Raw genomic sequence first — 6,000 nt, forward strand, 5'->3', positions numbered from 1 at the left:
CAGTACTGAACCCCAGTGTTATACAGCGACAGACCCGTCCCCACCAGTACTGCACCCCAGTGTTACCGAGTGACCATGCTGTACCCCAGTGTTACCGAGTGACCATGCTGCACCCCAGTGTTACCGAGTGACCATGCTGTACCCCAGTGTTACCGAGTGACCATGCTGTACCCCAGTGTTACCGAGTGACCATGCTGTACCCCAGTGTTACCGAGTGACCATGCTGTACCCCAGTGTTACCGAGTGACCATGCTGTACCCCAGTGTTACCGAGTGACCATGCTGTACCCCAGTGTTACCGAGTGACCATGCTGCACCCCACGCACACACACACCGACTCGACGCATTCCCAAATATCGCAGCTCTCACCTTCAGCGAATCCAGGAGATCTTCAACGAGGAAGAGCCTGCGAAGGTGTGTGACTGCGCTGGTCACATGATGCACTGATATCTCTGAGTATCTCCGCAACTGTTCCTGTGTCAGATTAATGTCCAAATCGAGGTACACCCTGTCAGGAGAGACAGAGAGAGGAGTGAGTGACGGGGAGGGAGAGTGAGTGGGAGTGTGAGGGAGGGAGAGAGAGAGGGAGTGAGGGGGAGGGAGAGTGAATGGGAGTGTGAGGGAGGGATAGACAGAGGGAGTGAGGGGGAGGGAGAGAGAGAGTGAGTGTTTGAGGGGGAGGGAGCGAGAGAGGGAGCGAGGGGGAGGGGTGCAAATGGGAGAGTGAGGGAGGGAGGGGGGAGTGAGGGGGAGTGAGAGGGAGTGAGTGGGAGGGAGGGGAAGGGAGGGGTGAGTGAGGGGGAGGGAGGGGGGAGTGAGGGGGAGGGAGGGGGGAGTGAGGGGGAGGGAGGGGGGAGTGAAGGGGGAGTGAGGGGGGAGTGAGGGGGAGTGAGGGGGAGGGAGGGGGAGTGTGAGGGAGGGAGGGGGGGAGTGTGAGGGAGGGAGGGGGAGTTTGTGGGAGGGAGGGGGGGAGTGTGAGGGAGGGAGGGGGTGTGTGAGGGAGGGAGGGGGAGTGAGGGGGAGGGAGAGAGAGGGAGTATTTGAGTGGGAGGGAGAGAGAGAGGGAGTGAGGGGGGGAATGAGGGACTGAGGAGCGGGGAGAGAGAGGGAGTGAGGGGGGAGTGAGGGGGGAGTGAGGGGGGAGTGAGGGGGAAGGAGGGGGAAGGAGGGGGAGGGAAGGGGAGGGAGAGAGGAGTGAGGGGGAGTGAGGGGGGAGTGTGAGGGAGAGAGGGGTGAGTGAGAGGAAAGAGAGAGAGAGTGTGAGGGGGGGGAGAGAGAAGGAGTGAGAGGGGAGAGAGAGGGAGTGAGGGGGAGGGAGAGAGAGGGAGTGAGGGGGGAATGAGGGACTGAGGAGCGGGGGAGAGAGGGAGTGAGGGGAGAATGATGGGGAGTGAGAGGAAAGAGAGAGGGAGTGAGGAGGAAGAGAGAGAGGGAGTGAAGGGGGAGAGAGAAGAGGGAGAGAGGGAGTGAGGGAGGAGAAAGAGGGAGTGAGGACAGAGAGAGAGGGGAATGAATGGAGAGAGAAAGAGGGGAGAGAGTAAGGAGAGATAGGGAGAGAGAGGGAGGAGGTGAAGGTAGAGAAAGAGTGATAAAAGATGAGTGCAGGGCAAGCGGAGTCAAAGAGAGTGCAAGGAGCAACGCCCGCTGTTAGAGTACAAAACGTGATGTGGAGATGCCGGCGTTGGACTGGGGTAAACACAGTAAGAAGTTTAACAACACCAGGTTAAAGTCCAACAGGTTTATTTGGTAGCAAAAGCCACACAAGCTTTCGAGGCTCTAAGCCCCTTCTTCAGGTGAGTGGGAATTCTGTTCACAAACAGAACTTATAAAGACACAGACTCAATTTACATGAATAATGGTTGGAATGCGAATACTTACAACTAATCCAGTCTTTAAGAAACAAAACAATGGGAGTGGAGAGAGCATCAAGACAGGCTAAAAAGATGTGTATTGTCTCCAGACAAGACAGCCAGTGAAACTCTGCAGGTCCACGCAACTGTGGGAGTTACAAATAGTGTGACATGAACCCAATATCCCGGTTGAGGCCGTCCTTGTGTGTGCGGAACTTGGCTATCAGTTTCTGCTCAGCGACTCTGCGCTGTCGTGTGTCGCGAAGGCTGCCTTGGAGAACGCTTACCCGAATATCAGAGGCCGAATGCCCGTGACCGCTGAAGTGCTCCCCAACAGGAAGAGAACAGTCTTGCCTGGTGATTGTCGAGCGGTGTTCATTCATCCGTTGTCGCAGCGTCTGCATAGTTTCCCCAATGTACCATGCCTCGGGACATCCTTTCTTGCAGCGTATCAGGTAGACAACGTTGGCCGAGTTGCAAGAGTATGTACCGTGTACCTGGTGGATGGTGTTCTCACGTGAGATGATGGCATCTGTGTCGATGATCCGGCACGTCTTGCAGAGGTTGCTGTGGCAGGGTTGTGTGGTGTCTTGGTCACTGTTCTCCTGAAGGCTGGGTAGTTTGCTGCGGACAATGGTCTGTTTGAGGTTGTGCGGTTGTTTGAAGGCAAGAAGTGGGGGTGTGGGGATGGCCTTGGCGAGATGTTCGTCTTCATCAATGACATATTGAAGGCTCCGGAGGAGATGCCGTAGCTTCTCCGCTCCGGGGAAGTACTGGACAACGAAGGGTACTCTGTCCACTGTGTCCCGTGTTTGTCTTCTGAGGAGGTCGGTGCGGTTTTTCGCTGTGACGCGTTGGAACTGTTGATCAATGAGTCTAGCGCCATATCCTGTTCTTATGAGGGCATCTTTCAGCGTCTGGAGGTGTCTGTTGCGATCCTCCTCATCCGAGCAGATCCTGTGTATACGGAGGGCTTGTCCGTAGGGGATGGCTTCTTTAACGTGTTTAGGGTGGAAGCTGGAGAAGTGGAGCATCGTGAGGTTATCCGTGGGCTTGCGGTACAGTGAGGTGCTGAGGTGACCGTCCTTAATGGAGATGCGCGTGTCCAAGAATGCAACCGATTCCGGAGAGTAGTCTATGGTGAGTCTGATGGTGGGATGGAACTTGTTGATGTCATCATAGAGTTGTTTCAGTGATTGTTCACCATGAGTCCAAAGGAAGAAAATGTCATCGATGTATCTAGTGTATAGCATCGGTTGAAGGTCCCGTGCGGTGAAGAAGTCTTGTTCGAACCTGTGCATGAAGATGTTGGCATATTGAGGTGCAAATTTGGTCCCCATGGCTGTTCCGTGTGTCTGGATGAAGAACTGGTTGTTGAAGGTGAAGATATTGTGGTCCAGGATGAAGCGGATGAGATGTAAAATTGCATCTGGAAACTGGCAGTTGTTGGCGCTGAGCACTGAGGCCGTTGCAGCAATGCCATCGTCATGGGGGATGCTGGTGTAGAGTGCTGAGACATCCATTGTGACGAGGAGCGCTCCTGGTTCAACTGCTCCATGTGTGCCGAGTTTCTGTAGGAAGTCCGTCGTGTTGCAGGTAAACTTGCAGGTTGAGTCCGTAATTAGGAAAGCAAATGTAATGTTGTCATTTATCTCAAGAGGCTTGGAATACAAAAGCAGGGATGTACTTCTGAGGCTTTATAAAGCACTGGTTAGGCCCCATTTGGAGTACTGTGAGCAATTTTGGGCCCCACACCTCAGGAAGGACATACTGGCACTGGAGCGGGTCCAGCGGAGATTCACACGGATGATCCCAGGAATGGTAGGCCTGACATACGATGAACGTCTGAGGATCGTGGGATTATATTCATTGGAGTTTAGGAGGTTGAGGGGAGATCTGATAGAAACTTACAAGATAATGAACGGCTTAGATAGGATGGACGTAGGGAAGTTGTTTCCATTAACAGGGGAGACTAGGACGCGAGGGCACAGCCTTAGAATAAAAGGGAGTCACTTTAGAACAGAGATGAGGAGAAATTTCTTCAGCCAGAGAGTGGTGGGTCTGTGGAATTCATTGCCACAGAGGGCTGTGGAGGCCGAGACGTTGAGCGTCTTCAAGACAGAAATGGATAAATTCTTGATTTCTCGAGGAATTAAGGGCTATGGGGAGAGAGCGGGTAAATGGAGTTGAAATCAACCATGATTGAATGGTGGAGTGGACTCGATGGGCCGAATGGCCTTACTTCCGCTCCTATGTCTTATGGTCTTATGGTCTTATGGTTGCGACAAAAGCTGGGGGTTCTTTGTACAATGGGTTTCAGGATGCCCTCGACATAGCCGGAGAGGTTCTCGCACAGGGTCCCATTGCCCGATACGATGGGACGGCCGGGTGTGTTTGCCTTGTGTATCTTCGGGAGGCAGTAGAGATCTCCAACGCGGGGAGTACGTGGGATGAGAGCACGGAGGGTGTTCTGAAGGTCCGGATCAAAGGTCTTGATCAGAGTGTTGAGTTGATGGGTGTGTTCTTTGGTCGGATCTGGACTCCTTTGGACTCATGCTGAACAATCACTGAAACAACTCTATGATGACATCAACAAGTTCTATCCCACCATCAGACTCACCATAGACTACTCTCCGGAATCGGTTGCATTCTTGGACACGCGCATCTCCATTAAGGACGGTCACCTCAGCACCTCACTGTACCGCAAGCCCACGGATAACCTCACGATGCTCCACTTCTCCAGCTTCCACCCTAAACACGTTAAAGAAGCCATCCCCTACGGACAAGCCCTCCGTATACACAGGATCTGCTCGGATGAGGAGGATCGCAACAGACACCTCCAGACGCTGAAAGATGCCCTCATAAGAACAGGATATGGCGCTAGACTCATTGATCAACAGTTCCAACGCGTCACAGCGAAAAACCGCACCGACCTCCTCAGAAGACAAACACGGGACACAGTGGACAGAGTACCCTTCGTTGTCCAGTACTTCCCCGGAGCGGAGAAGCTATGGCATCTCCTCCGGAGCCTTCAACATGTCATTGATGAAGACGAACATCTCGCCAAGGCCATCCCCACACCCCCACTTCTTGCCTTCAAACAACTGCACAACCTCAAACAGACCATTGTCCGCAGCAAACTACCCAGCCTTCAGGAGAACAGTGACCAAGACACCACACAACCCTGCCACAGCAACCTCTGCAAGACGTGCCGGATCATCGACACAGATGCCATCATCTCACGTGAGAACACCATCCACCAGGTACACGGTACATACTCTTGCAACTCGGCCAACGTTGTCTACCTGATACGCTGCAAGAAAGGATGTCCCGAGGCATGGTACATTGGGGAAACTATGCAGACGCTGCGACAACGGATGAATGAACACCGCTCGACAATCACCAGGCAAGACTGTTCTCTTCCTGTTGGGGAGCACTTCAGCGGTCATGGGCATTCGGCCTCTGATATTCGGGTAAGCGTTCTCCAAGGCGGCCTTCGCGACACACGACAGCGCAGAGTCGCTGAGCAGAAACTGATAGCCAAGTTCCGCACACACAAGGACGGCCTCAACCGGGATATTGGGTTCATGTCACACTATTTGTAACTCCCACAGTTGCGTGGACCTGCAGAGTTTCACTGGCTGTCTTGTCTGGAGACAATACACATCTTTTTAGCCTGTCTTGATGCTCTCTCCACTCCCATTGTTTTGTTTCTTAAAGACTGGATTAGTTGTAAGTATTCGCATTCCAACCATTATTCATGTAAATTGAGTCTGTGTCTTTATAAGTTCTGTTTGTGAACAGAATTCCCACTCACCTGAAGAAGGGGCTTAGAGCCTCGAAAGCTTGTGTGGCTTTTGCTACCAAATAAACCTGTTGGACTTTAACCTGGTGTTGTTAAACTTCTTACTGAGAGTACAAAACCCCATGGAGATTCGCCTTGTGTGCTGCCACACTGTGTCTGGCTGCAGTGTGTGGTCCCTGAGCCAGAGAGACAAGGAGAGTCCAGGACCGATGCCCAGTCTGTGCTGCCCTCCAGGGTCAAACAGCCAGCGGGCACAGTGTCCAGGCATCGAGGGACGTCCTTTCAAGCGAGGGGCTGGAAGGTGCCAGTGTGTATAGCGCTGAGAAGAAGCCATGGTCTCAGGGCC

At 53.2% G+C, this 6,000-nt stretch overlaps 1 long non-coding RNA gene across 2 annotated transcripts in view; it reads right to left on the reverse strand.

The window, feature by feature from the left end:
• Nucleotides 1-506, reverse strand: part of LOC144490037 (uncharacterized) — a 31,045-nt gene extending 30,539 nt beyond the window's left edge. For both annotated transcript variants that reach the window (XR_013497136.1, XR_013497135.1), the window contains exon 1: nucleotides 369-506. This is a non-coding gene — a long non-coding RNA (uncharacterized LOC144490037). The remainder of the gene's footprint in view (nucleotides 1-368) is intronic.
• Nucleotides 507-6,000: the final 5,494 nt, after the last annotated feature.

The sequence above is a fragment of the Mustelus asterias genome, unplaced genomic scaffold (genome assembly GCF_964213995.1).
Source record: "Mustelus asterias unplaced genomic scaffold, sMusAst1.hap1.1 HAP1_SCAFFOLD_2800, whole genome shotgun sequence".
In the NCBI taxonomy this organism is placed as follows: Eukaryota; Metazoa; Chordata; class Chondrichthyes; order Carcharhiniformes; family Triakidae; genus Mustelus; species Mustelus asterias.